This window comes from Lithobates pipiens, unplaced genomic scaffold (assembly GCF_037356315.1).
Source record: "Lithobates pipiens isolate NorthernLeopardFrog02 unplaced genomic scaffold, aLitPip1_a1.2 Scaffold_30, whole genome shotgun sequence".
In the NCBI taxonomy this organism is placed as follows: domain Eukaryota; kingdom Metazoa; phylum Chordata; class Amphibia; order Anura; family Ranidae; genus Lithobates; species Lithobates pipiens.
In genome coordinates, this window is record NW_027507791.1 from 87,921,090 (window position 1) to 87,935,113 (window position 14,024).

A 14,024-nucleotide genomic window follows, 5' to 3' on the forward strand; every position below is an offset into this window, starting at 1 on the left:
CAAGACTCCAAGCTGTCCATTGAGCTCAGTGCCTCTTACAAATAGTGAGGAGAGGTACTGTGAGCTCATCCTCTGTCTGCTGCAAACAGCATGTGCCAGCTTGTATTTAAACAGGCCGCTCTGTATGTAGCTTCTGACAGGCTGCACAAGGAACCCCGTAGGGAGTAGATTTTAGTATAGTTAGTGTTGGACTGATCTTCCACTTTAAAACCATTTACCGTCTGCCCGTCGCCATTATACAAGGGCTGTTTAAAGAGGAATACTGTTGTTATGGTATCCACTTCTTCACTGTGAGATCACTTTTATCGGGGGGGCAAGTGAGGGCTCTCACTGCGCTCCGGTCGTCTCCACCGTCTTACCAGACCCGTTGGTAGTGACAAAGACGATCAGGTCCTCTTCCCTCACTTGCTGGATGCTGAGTGAGGGAAAGATAGCCCCTGCTTGGCTCCGCACCATTGGATGGCTGAAGCGAAGTCAAACATCACTTCCACCCAATGGTCCTAAAGGGGTAAAATTTAATTTTTTTTTTTATCGCATTTTAGTGTAAATATGAGATCTGAGGTTTTTTTACAGCAAATCTCACATTTAAGAGGTCCTGTCATGCATTTTTTTTCTATTACAAAGGATGTTTACATTAAAATAAAACATAAAAAGTTAAATAAATAAGACTTTTTTTTTTTAAAGCACCCTGTCCCGCTGAGCTCGCGCGCAGAAGCAAACGCATACGTTAGTCACGTCTGTTCAAACCACACATGTGAGATATCTCCACAATCATTAGAGCGAGAGCAATAATTCTAGCACTAGAGCACCTCTGTAACTTTAAACTGATAACCTGTAGACATTTTTAACCACTTCATCCACTGGAAGATTTTACCCCCTTCCTGACCAGAGCACTTTTTGCGATTCGGCACTGCATCGCTTTAACTGACAATTGCGCGGTCGGCGCTCCCAAACAAAATTGACATCCTTTTTTTCCCCGCAAATAGAGCTTTCTTTTGGTGGTATTTGATCACCCCTGACGTTTTTTATTTTTTGCGCTATAAACAAAAAAAAGCGACAATTTTGAAAAAAAACACATTATTTTTTTAATTTTTCTAAAATAAATATCCCCCAAAAATATTTAAAAAAAAACATTTTTTTTCCTCAGTTTAGGCCGATACATATTCTTCTACATATTTTTGGTAAAAAAAATAAATAAAAATATCACAATAAGCGCTTGATTGGTTGGCGCAAATGTTATAGCGTTTACAAAATAGGGGATAGTTTTATGGCATTTTTATTAATAATTTTTTTTTACTAGTAATGGCGGCGATCTGCGATTTTTATTGTGACTGCGACATTATGGCAGACACGTCGGACATTTTGAACACATTTTTGGGACCATTGTCACTTATACAGCAATCAGTGCTATACAAATGCACTGATTCCTGTGTAAATGACATGGGCAGTGAAGGGGTTAACCACTAGGGGGCAGGGTAAGGGTTAAGTGTTTCCTGGGGCGTGTTTCTAACTGTGGGGGGTCATGGCTATGTGTGACACGTCACTGATCTCTGCTCCCAATCACAGGGAGCAGAGATCAGTGACACCGTTTGATAACACTTTAATCACCACTTTTTTCTAAATACATTTAAAAAGACCAAAAATATTGGAGTACATTTTTTTTTCTTCCTTTCTGTTAGAAAAATGAATTCTCCGCAAAATGTTATTTCTTTATTCACTAATGTGGCTGCACTGACAATCAGTGCACTAATTATCAGTGTAAATGCTGTGCTCACTGTGCCCTGACAGATCGGCTCTCCTTTCCTCACACACTGTCTCTGTGTGAGAAAAGGAGAGTCAATAAGAGCTGATAACCGGCAAACCACTGTTTACATTGTGACAGCTGTGATTGGACACAGCTGATCACATGGTAAAGGGTGATTGGCGATTGGCCTTTTACCCCGATCTGTGATCAGTGTCCAAAGCACACAGTTTTTTTTCACATTTTGTTATGGTACAGCCTTATTCCAGAATGGATTAAATACATTATCTTCCTCAAAGTTCTACAAACAATACCCCATAATGACAACGTGAAAAACGTTTGTTTGAAATCTTTGCAAATTTATTAAAAATAAAAAAAACACACATGTACATAAGTATTCACAGCCTTTGCTCAATACTTTGTTGAAGCACCTTCGGCACCAATTACAGCCTCAAGTCTTTTTGAGTATGCTACAACCTTCGCATAAATATTTTTAGCGGTTTCTCCCATTCTTCTTTGCAGGACCTCTCAGGCTTCATCAGGTTGGAAGGAGAATGTCGGTGCACAGCCATTTTCAGATCTCTCCAGAAATGTTACTTCAGGTTCAAGTCTGGGCTTTGGCTGAGTCACTCAAGGACATTCACAGAGTTGTCCCATGCCCTTTGCTATCTTGGCTGTGTGCTTAGGGTCGTTGTTCTGTTGGAAGGTGACCCAAGTCTGAGGTCCAGAGCACTCTGGAGCAGGTTTTCATCAAGGATGTCTCCGTACAGTTCTGCATTCATCTTTCCCTCGATGTTGACTAGTCTCCCAGTTCCTGCCACTGAAAAACACCCCCACAGCATGATGCTGCCACTGTGGGGATGGTATTTTCCAGGCGATGAGCGGTGCTTGTTTCCTCCAGACATGATGCTTGCCATTCAAGCCAAAGAGTTCAATCTTTGTTTCACCAGACCAGAGAATTTTGTGGCTTCCGTCTGGCCACTCTACCATACAGGCCTGATTAGTGGAGTTCTTCAGAGATTGTTGTTCTGGAAGGTTTTCTCTACACAGAGAAACACTGGAGCTCTGTCAGAGTGACCATCGGGTTCTTGGTCACCTCCCCAACTAAGGCCCATCTCCCCCGATCACTCAGTTTGGCTGGGCGGCCCTCTGTAGGAAGAGTCCGAGTGGTTCCAAACTCCTTCCCTTTAGGAATGATGGAGGCCACTGCTCTCAATGGAACCTTCAATGCTGCAGAAATTGTTCTGTACCCTTACCCAGATCTGTGCCTCAATACAATCCTGTCTCAGAGGTCTACAGACAATTAATTGGACTTCATGGCTTGGTTTGTGCTCTGACATGCGCTGTTAACTGTGGGACTTTATATAGACAGGTGTGTGCCTTTCCAAATCATGTCCAATCAACTAAATTTAGCACAGGTGGACTCCAATCAAGTTATAGAAACATCTCAAGGATGATCAGTAGAAACAGGATTCACCTGAGCTCAATTTTGAGTGTCATGGCAAAGGCTGTGAATACTCATGTACATGTGATTTTTTTTTAATCTTTTAATAAATTTGCAAAAATTTCAAACTTCTTTCACCTTGTCATTATGGGGTATTGTATTGTTTGTAGAATCTTTAGGAAAATAATGAATTTAAAGTGGATTTCCCCCCCCCCCCCTCAGCAAAAAAATCAAACGTCGGCAGCTACACATTCCTATAATAGCCGCTGACTTTTAATATTAGGACACTTACCTGTCCTGAATTCCAGTAATGTGGGCACCCCAGAAGATGTTTCCTTTGGCTCGCGGGTATTGCCGCCGCCATTGCCTGTAAGGGAAACCGGCAGTGAAGCCTTGTGGCTTCACAGATGGTTCCCTGCTGCGCAATGCGCGCTTTCTGAATGGCCCGGCGGTGAGGGAAAGAGGAGGGGGGCTGAAATTTCAAGGGATCGCGCCGCGGTGTTATGTCTCAGAAGTGTGGATGGGTACCGGTCAAAAACAGGTACCCCCTGAAAGGTGCCAAATGTGGGGGAGGAGGCAGATAAGCAGAGCTTATACTTTCCGGATGCACTGTATTGCTGTCTGTGCCCCCATTAGGGAGATTCGCCGTCTCTATTTGTCCTGTTTACCATTATCAGGGAGTGAAAGCAAGAGAAAATCTCATATTTTGTGCTGTCACTACAACAGGAATAGAGGGGAATTCTTCCAATGACGATAACCTGGGATTCCCTTGCTTTGGTGGTTTTCTTCTCACTTCCTGTCTTGGCTCTGGGACAGGAAGTGAAGGGAAATCTCCACATATGGAAAAAAAAACCCAACATGACAGGAGTTATTACTTTATCCAAAATAAAAGTTTTTCCTATAGTTCTCCTTTACTACACATGCTGTATACAGTACAGGGACCATATGTATATAAGGCTCAGTATTCAGCTCTCTGACTTCAAGGGCAAACCAGGTGTATGCAGCCCGGCTGGCACACACCACCCCTCAGCCCCCAGCGGAGGTCTACATGCAGGGAAGGAGTCGCTATGAGCGGAGATGAGGATACCCGGGTGTGAGGAGGTGACTTTCTCATACGTGACTAGAGAGGAAACCGCCTGACCTCACTTTAATATTGCGAAAGAGAGAAGCTCGTCACCCCGCCAGAGCCGCTCCACACAACTCGGAGGACTCATTCCCCCGCCCTCATGCGGGTGTATCATAAACCACGGCTCAACCAAACCCGGTGTTCTGCCTAATACAGTCCGGCCATCATTTGCTGTCCGCTCCGTACTGCGCATGCGCAGTACGGAGCAGCCGAAGCTTCGGAAAAAGTCCGAAGTTGAACGGCGCCTGCGCCGTGAGTGGAGGCGGTAGCCCCACTATCCAAGCGGACATAGGGTTAAGAATTTTAGAGGGCCCCTCGCGGGCGAGCTTCGCTCGCCACGCTTCGGGCTCGGCCTCGCTCCGCTCGGCTCTTTTTTATTCTAACTCTATGTCCACTTGGATAGTGGGGATAGAACCTGGACTCACGGCGCAGGCGCCGTTCGTCCTCGGCAATTTTCGGAATCTGTGTTCCTGTGTACTGCGCATGCGCAGTACGCAGGGGACAGCTTCTGATGGGGGACTGTATTTTACAAGACACCGGCCCAGCACAGCGGAAATGCCCTCCCTCATCGAACTTTTGATAGCCTTTAGCTACCACCAATCGCCGCACGCTTAACCGGTCCTGCAAGCCAATCGTAGCGAGATACAACAAGGCGGACCAATGACAGAACTCGGTAGGCTGGAGGCAGCGCGCAAAGGTATGGTTTCTTGGGGAGGCGGTAGATAGAGAAGAGGCGTGAAACAGGCGGGACGTATTGTAAAACGAGCAGGACGGAGGGCCAATTGGAAGCGGTTGCTGTGTCTGGGCGGTGCTTTGGTTGGGTGGTGACTCGGCGGTTGTAAGCAGCGCTAGCTGTCGGGTTAGGTTGTGCCCAGGCAGGTAAGCGAGACCTGGGAAGTGGAGCTGCAGGCTGGGGCTGGGAGGAAGGAGCCGCCGCGCCTCAGGTGAGTGCAAGCTCTACGCTCGGCCTGCTATGAGTGTGTGCGGTGTGATAGTGACGGGTCCTCCGGAGACCAGACTGAAGGGGGAGGAGAGGGATCTCTGGGGGCAGCAGCGCACTTCTTCAGGACGATTCTCACCGGGGATCATGTGACCCGGGTCCTCCCTCCGAGCTGGGTGTGATGGTGAGCAGCACTGGAGGGGTCACTGCCCTTTCCCCAGGGGCTGGGGGTGCAGAGTATTGGCAGAGCATGTCATATACGGGAGGGCAAGGACTCTTCATGTACTGGGACTGTGCCGGATAGTCATGGGCTCCAAGTAGTGGGACTGTGCTGGGTATTATTGGGCATCAGCACTGTGGCAGGCAATACTGCCATTGGCTAATACTGGGCATCGGGACTGTGGTGGGTATTACTGGGCATCGGGACTGTGGTGGGTATTACTGGGCATCGGGACTGTGTCGGGTATTACCGGCCATTGGGACTGTGGTGAGTATTGGCAGTGGGACTGTGGCGGGTATTATCGTGTACCGGGACTGTGCTGGGTACTATGGGGCACCGGGACTGTGCTGGGTACTATGGGGCACCGGGACTGTGCCGGGTATTACCGAGCCCTGGGTATTATTGTGTACCGGGACTATGCTGGGTACTATGGGGCACCGGGACTGTGCTGGGTACTATGGGGCACCGGACTGTGCTGGGTATTACCGGGGCACTGGGTGTTATCGTGTACTGGGACTGTGCTGGGTACTATGGGGCATTGGGACTGTGCCGGGTATTACCGGGCACTGGGTGTTATCGTGTACCGGGACTGTGCTGGGTACTATGGGGCACCGGGACTGTGCCGGGTATTACCGGGCACTGCATATTATCGTGTACCGGGACTGTGCTGGGTACTATGGGGCACCGGGACTGTGCTGGGTACTATGGGGCACTGGGTGTTACCGGGCACCAGGACTGTGGCGGGTATTACTGGGCTGGATTTTTTGGTACTGTGGTGGGTATTAACGGGCAGTGGGACTATGGCGGGTATTATCCTGTATCAGGACTGTGCTGGGTACTATGGGGCATCGGGACTGTGCCGGGTATTACCGGGTATCGGGACTGTGGCGGGTATTACCGGGCATCGGGTCTGTGCTGGATAGTCATAGGCTCCATGTACTCTTCTCACACCCTGGACAAGGAGTGGTATTTTCTAGAATGTGACGGTTATTTTCAGTTGCGTGCGGTGATATCTGAGGATGGGTCACCTGGCTACATGGAAGACCCTCGGCTCTCACCTGAGCGATGTGACGGGTTTCTAGGAGCTCGGTAACACAAGGAATCCCATTGTATCCTATGGCCGCCATGTCACTTGAGGCATGAAAAAAATCCATAAGCTTCTTTGGGGGAAAAGTTGTATGTTATTGGGCACAGGAACTTTTATGGATGTGCCTGAAAAACACAAACTTTTTGTCATGATTTTTTTTGTCTTGTCTTTATTTCTAGTTTTCCATTGGCTAAAACGAAAACGCCCAATTTGGAAAACCTGTGTAGAAACATACATTTAAAAAAAAACACACACACTTGAAGTTCAGGTGTGAACCTGGACTTAAATTGTAACTCCAGGCTAGATCTAACTAAGGTTGGCTATAGATGGTTCAAAAATAAAATACAGGTAACTTCTGCACTACTTTGTGCAATATAATACAAACACGTGTAAGAATGTACACCTTGAGGGAAGAAATGGTGCTGCTCAACACTATATGTTCCCACATAAAAAAAAAAAAATGCCAAAAATATTGTGAAGCGCTACCTCACCCAGCTACTCCCTGCTGTGCTCCAAATAAGTGTATATATGAATGTGTGTAACCAATGACGTCTTTGATGGCTCTTATAGGGATCTCAAAAGTAGTGCTGGGGAAAAAAAAAGCAATATAATAAAGTCCATAAATTGGCAACAGTTAATATAAGTAGTAAGCTTGATATGGCGATTAATCAATTCCATTCAATAAGTGCTCTCTTCTATATCCTTCTGTCCAAGTGTCTAGATATCCAATAAATCTTCCTGCTGAACCGCTCAAGATTTGAACCATGTATGGACAGTCTGAATGTACCAAGTTGATTGATCAACTTGGGTACAACCAGCCTGCTGGGTTTCATGTACGGTTGCGGCAACTATAGTCTCTAGCAATAATCAGTCTTCTCCCGGAGGAGACGCCTTCCCCCACCCCTTGCATGGGAGAATACAGTGGCTTAATAGGGGGGATTCCCCTAGTAACGTGATTTCAAGAAGGTAAATTTGCTCTTGGTCTGCCTAAGCATAAAAGAAGTTCAGAGTTTACAAAAAAAACCAACAACGTTATACTCGGATGAAAGCAACATTAATCCCTTGCTGCATCTACACTGAGAACTGAGTGACTGCACGCTGCTGATTGCTCCGTTCTCCTCTGAACAAAGAGCTGTGCCTGTCAGTCCCTGGCTATGGTCACGTACACGGCTCACTAGAGTGCGGACTGTGGAGGGGATGAAAGGGGCTGGCTCAGGCTTTTAGCGGATCTCTGAGAGGCTAAGCTAGGTGTTGGTCCAGGCATCTGGGTATATTCTGACTGTGAAGTCAGGATTAATCGAGAGCCTGGACCAGCTGAGTGACGTCAGCCAACAGTGGCTGTAGTCCCCTGTCGGCTGAAAACGGGTCACAGGAGTACAGAACAAACTGCACTTCTGTGGTCCATAAGAGGAGGTAGTGCCAAAAAAAAGCTTTGGCTATTGGTTCCCTTTAAGTCTGCCTCACCCCCCCCCTTATAATGCCTATATCAACTACCCTGTAGCTCAGAGGTCTCCAAACTGCGGCCCGGGGGTCAGATGCGTCCCTTTGCTTGCCTTTACCCAGCCCTTGGGTCACTTTTCCTCCCACTAACACCAAGAATGGGGCCCTATTCCTCCCCCTACTGCTAGAGATGCACAGTTCACTCCCACTGACTCTAGGACAATTTCTACTCCTACTGGCCACAGTCCGACCCCCCCCCCCCCCAAAGTGTGAAGGATGGTAAACCAGGCCTTTGTTTAGAAAGTTTGGAGATCCCTGCTGTAGAAGAGAGATGTTTATTCTTGCCTATTCTCAGGGTGCTCCGGTCTGGTCAGGTTATCCTCCCCTGTGGCCAGTTTCAGGAGAGACCGACAACAGATGCTCCAGAGTAAGTCTATGGGTGACATTATCACCCAGGCTCTGTCAGTGATCTCTCCTCTCCCATAAAGCCAGCCACTGGGGAGATCATGTGACAAGGCTGTAATGTCCTGAGAAACAGTAAGTCCCTTCCTTCTGCAGGGCAGCTAGTATAGAAGTTTGGAGGGGAAGGGGGAGCAGGTTTAAAGTGTTACTAAAGTTATATCTTTCCTTTTTATTAAAATAACAAAAATGTTATACTTACCTGCTCTGTGCAGTGGTATTGCACAGAGTGGCCCTGGTCCTCTACTGGGGTCTCCGGCAGTTATCTTGGCTCCTGTTCTTTTTAGGACAACCATAACCAGCTGCTGGCTATGGGGGGAGAGTGTAGTCTGCATGCTCCATAGACTTACACAGTGTGACTTAGACCCATGCCCCACTTCCTCTTCACTGCATCTGATTGACAGTAGCAAGAGCCAATGGCTCCTACTTGAATGCTGTGGGGAGAATAAATGCAGCCCTGATATCTTTTCCCCTTTCACACAGGGAAGGGGGCACAGAGAAACTGAAAATGTGTGGGGTTTTTTTTTTTTTTTTTTTAAAGTGGATGTAAATCTGATTCATGAAATTTGAGCTGGGCACATATATCTGCAGTGTTTGCTTATCTCTCTTTAAAGCACTATATCCCATATTTGTCTCCTGCTCGATCTGTTATCAGCCTGACAAGTTCTCCATCGCATATGATAAAAGCAGCCTCAGTTTTGTGTTGGGGAGGATCCTATAAATAGATTAGCAGAGTGATAAACTATTCAAAAATCAGCTCGGAAAGTGTATAACTATAAGGAGAGGGAGTGTGTGCCTTTCCTCCAATCAGCTGTCTTGGCTGTATTCACAGGCTTCACTGCAGTGCTGACCAGGAAGAGAAATTCTCCTAACACGACCTGAACTTTCTAAACAATATATAAAGCTGCAGACCGCAGATTATACATGTAAACTTGCATGGAAAAGTTTTAACAGAAACAAAGAAACTTTTTTTTTTTATTTTTTTTTTTTTTTGTGTAGCAAAAAATAAAACACCAGTGGTAATCAAATGCCACCAAAAGAAAATTATACAAACCTAGTTTGGGTAGTGTTGCATGACCGTGCAATTTGTCATTCATAGTGTGACAGCTCTGAAAGCTTAAAGTTGTCCTGGGTAGTAAGGGCGGAAAGTGGCCTGTATTGAACTGATGAAATCACAATTTTTAAATAGCAACTGTCCTCTCCGTCCCGCCACGGCTCCTCCTCTGACCCGCTGTTGACTTACCGACAGCGCCTTTCACTTTAATAGACTGCTGGTGATGCGGCAGTGACACAACAAGGTGAGGGACGTGGCAGCAGGTGAGTGGATGCCCGCTAACAGGCACTGCCATGATGGATCTGAAATGACAGGTGCTCTGTAAGTGCTCATGCACACGGACGTTTTAAAAAACTGGCTGCAAAGCTAGCTCCGACGCCTGGAAAAATCGGCGTTAAAAATGCGATTTTTACCGCGTTTTGCATTGTTGTTTTGCGCGTTTTTTAGCGTTAAGTAGCGTTTTTAAAGAAACACATCTCTTGGCTATAGCACTCAGAAAACAAAGAAAATATGTTGGGCGTTTGTGCACGTTTTTGCGCGTTTGTGCGCGTTTTCCCGCGATTCGCGTTTTTACAGCTCTAGCTCCGCGCCAGGGAACGCACTGGTCCTGGGTTTTTTTTTACAGCTTAAAAACGCCTATGCCATTTGCAGCTCAAAAACGCCTAGGTGGGCATGAAGCCATAGACTAACATGGACAGGCCTTTTTAAGCTGCAAAAAACGCTCAAAAAAGCGGCTGTAAAAACGTCCGTGTGCATGAGGCCTAAAAGTAATGACATATTATTGCTGGTAGTTAGACTCTTTAATATTTGCAAACAAAAGGAAGGTTTCCCATTTAGAATAACAAACTGCCAGGTTAGTAAAACAAAGATATCAGAACTCATTCAATCAGTTGTGCTCATAAGTTTACATACCCTGGCAGAATTGATGATTTCTTGGCCATTTTTCAGAGAATATGAATGATAAAGCAAAAACTTTTCTTTCGCTTGTGGTTAGTGTTTGACTGAAGCCATTTATTATAAAACTGTGTTTATTCATTATTATTTTATTTCATAATGAAAACAGAAACTACCCAAATGATCCTGATCTAAAGCTTCCATACCCCAGTTCTTAATACCGTGTATTGCTCCCTTTTAACATCAATGACTGCTTGAAGTCATTTGTGGATGAGGCTCTTTATCTTCTCAGATGGTAAAGCTGCCCGTTCCTCTTGGCAAAAAACCTCCCAGTTCCTGTAAATTATTGGGCTGTCTTGCATGAAGTGCACGTTTTTTGATATTGAGATGGCCACTCCAGAACCTTCACTTCATTCTGCTGTAGCCAATGACAGGTCAACTTGGCCTTGCGTTTTTGGATCATCATCATGTTGGATTGTCCAAGTATGTCCCATGTGAAGCTTCCTGGCTGATGAATGCAAATGTTCCTCCAGTATTTTTTGATAATATGCTGCATTTATTGTGCCATCAATTTTGACCAAATTTTTCAGTGCCTTTGTAGCTCACACATCCCCCCCCCCCCCCCCCCCAAAACGTCATCGATCAACCTCCGTTTTTCACAGTAGGAATGGTGTACCTTTCATCATAGGCCTTGTTGACTTCTCTCCAAATTTAGCATTTAGGCCGGGTTCACACCGGAGCGATGCAGGAATGCCGCGAATCCGCAGCGTTTTCCCGCATCGCATGCCTCCCGCCGGCAGTTCACACTGCCCTATGTGGACTGCTGGGAGTGTCAGTGAAATGTTAATGACACCCCCCAGATCAGTTCGCATATCTCAGTGCGATCTGCAAACTCTGACAGGAATCAGATCGCATGGTGTGAACACCCATGCGATCCGATTCTGCTGCGGACCAAAAAAAGGGTCCCGTGCGAGTTTGCGGCGGGTGCGATGCGAATTCAGCCATACTATCTGTATGGCTGAACTCGCATTGCACAGAGATCAGATGTGATTTGCACTGCAGTGCGGTGCGAATCACATCCGGTTCTCGCTTCCGCAGCAGTGTGAACCCAGCCTTATGGTCATTGCCAAAAAGCTACATTTTGGTCTCGTCACTCCAAATGACTTTGTACCAGAAGGTTTGAGGCATGTCTCTGTGCTGTTTGGCATATTGTAAGCAGGATACTTTGTGGCATTTGCATAGTAATGGCTTTCTTCTGGCGACTCGACTATGCAGCCCATCTTTCTTCAAGTGCCTCCTTATTGTACATCTTGAGAGTCCTGTATGTCACCTGAAGTTCTTTGTGGGTTTTTCTTTGCATTCCGAACTATTTTTTTTTTCCTGGCAGTTGTGGCTGAAATTTTATTTGGTCTACCTGATCATGGTTTGGTTTCAAAGAACCCCTCATTTTCCATTTCTTGATTTAGAGTTTGAACGTTGCTGATTGGCATTCTGAATTCCTTGGATATGTTTTTATACCTCCTTTCCTGTTTTTATACAGTTCAACTACCCTTTTCCCTCAGATCCTTTGCTTTCCCATGACTCAGAATCCAGAAAAGTCAGTGCAGCAATGGATGAAAGATACAAGGGTCTGTCAGGAGTCCAGAAACTCATTGACCTTTTTATACACCTAAACTAATTACAAGAAAACAGGTGAGGATTGTTGCCTTTTACTAGCCATTCAAGCTCCTTTGTGCCAACTTGTGTGCATGTTATCAGGTAAAAATCACCAGGGTCATTTGGGTAGTTTCTGTTGCCATTATGATTTTAAAAAGAGTAAACACAGTTGACTTGTTAATAAATGGCTTCAGGCAAACACTAATGGTGAGTGGGAGAAAAAAAGTTTCTTATCATTCATATTCTCTCTAAAAAATGGCTAAGAAATCATTTTGCCAGGGTATGTAAACTTGTGAGCACGACTGTAGATTTTCAAACAATGGAATAAAAGAATATTCCTAAACTTTTAACTCCTCATGGTTACTGTAAAATTGTGTGAATACATCAATGCAGTGCATGTTATCTCGGCTCGCAGAGCTTTGATTCATTGAATGTGTTTACCAAAAATGTAAATATTGCAGTATACAGCCTCATGCTGAATGAACTAAGTTGTTAATGTATCTTAAATGGGAAAACAATCTTTAGCTAGATTTTTTTACTCCAAAAAAAAAAAAACATTTTTATTAAATTTGCTAAAAATCCAAAAAAAAACTTTAATCAGATGTATGTATGATTGATGAGCTGAGCATTCAGTTGAAGACTGGGCGGGCAGGTAAGTGTTTGTTAATTGCAGAAGAGACAACTTGTTCTTTCAGCGCTAAAGATTTGCCTGCTTAGTTTTAGTCGGGTTAAGTTCCATTTTAATAAGCCTGTGTTCATGTAGATCTAAGGTCAAAACATTATTTTATTTTTGGATAGAATAGGGAAGGTTATATCATGGGGGTGTTTTTTATTTATTTATTTATTTATTTATTTATTTTTTTTGCCATCTCTGTCTCATTGGAGACACTTTTCCATCACTTCTGGTTAAAATGCCAAAACAGGAAATTAGAGGAAATTCCTTTTTGGAAGATACAGGCAATAAAAACCTGACCTAATCTCCACTCTATTGAAAACAAAAGAATAATAAAGGTTTGCATTTGGTTATACTTTCGGGCTCTGTGAATTGATCCCATTGTCCTTTGTTGTACACGCTCTAGTGCAGAGCTGGTTTTGGAAGCAGTGATTAAAGCTGGGCACTGGTCGCTGTCACCTTGGTGCTTTTGCTATGGCTGTCTGTCTGCTCCTCTCTTCCTGGAGTGTGTTGGGTTTTTTTTTTTTTAAACTAGTGTTGTGTAATCTGTGGACAGTTGATTGTGGAGTATTATTTTTTTAGGTGGGGCATGGGATTTTCCCTGTATTGCCACATTTGTAAATTGTGTACGTTGGGAAAGGCTGGTTTTGTGAACCCTGAGCAGTGACTGTTGCAGTGCTGTGGTGTGTTCACATTGCGTTCCACATTTATCTGTACATAAAGCCCTGTGTTGGCTCATATGGTGCATAAAGGATGAGTGGAAAATTATGAATCTTGTAGTTCTTAAAACCACACCCAGCAGTGAATGGGGGGGGGGGGGGGGATGCATAGTGTCACTCAGCTGAGAATGTGGCCTAGTAAAAGCTTGATTTGTGTGGGTTCACTCTTCCGGTGCCTAACCTGAAACGCTGTGTTACTTGTGCTGCTCTTTGGACCCCAGCAATCAGTAGTGGGAGCATTGATTTGTAAAGGGCTGTAAATGGCTGTTATCTCTAGCGGTTTCTGGTAATGGTTTTTCCAATCTGAGTCTGCAGCTTGTTTCCTGTCCCAAATCACACTTGCAGTATGTCCTCAATCTCTGAGGATTTATTTACACTTGCGATCAGGGGGATGGTAAAAATAGGCAGTCGAGTTGCAGATTTTACAACTCCTTTTTTACATGGAAAAGCCAGCTGGATGTGGATATAGACAGACATGCCGTGGCAAAAATGATACTACAACAGGTTTGGGTGGGCCAGTATGGCCTCAAGGCAGGTGTGAACAAAAACAAAAAACAAAAAAAAACAAAAA

The 14,024-nt window shown here is 45.1% G+C and overlaps 1 protein-coding gene across 6 annotated transcripts in view; it reads left to right on the top strand.

The window, feature by feature from the left end:
- The first annotated feature begins 5,103 nt into the window (after nucleotides 1-5,103).
- Nucleotides 5,104-14,024, top strand: part of NUMB (NUMB endocytic adaptor protein) — a 181,672-nt gene continuing 172,751 nt past the window's right edge. For 4 of the 6 annotated variants that reach the window (XM_077464567.1, XM_077464573.1, XM_077464571.1 and 1 more), the window contains exon 1: nucleotides 5,104-5,255. The gene's annotated coding sequence lies outside the window, so the exon portion shown is untranslated. The remainder of the gene's footprint in view (nucleotides 5,256-14,024) is intronic. The other 2 variants (XM_077464568.1, XM_077464570.1) reach the window with 2 other exon arrangements.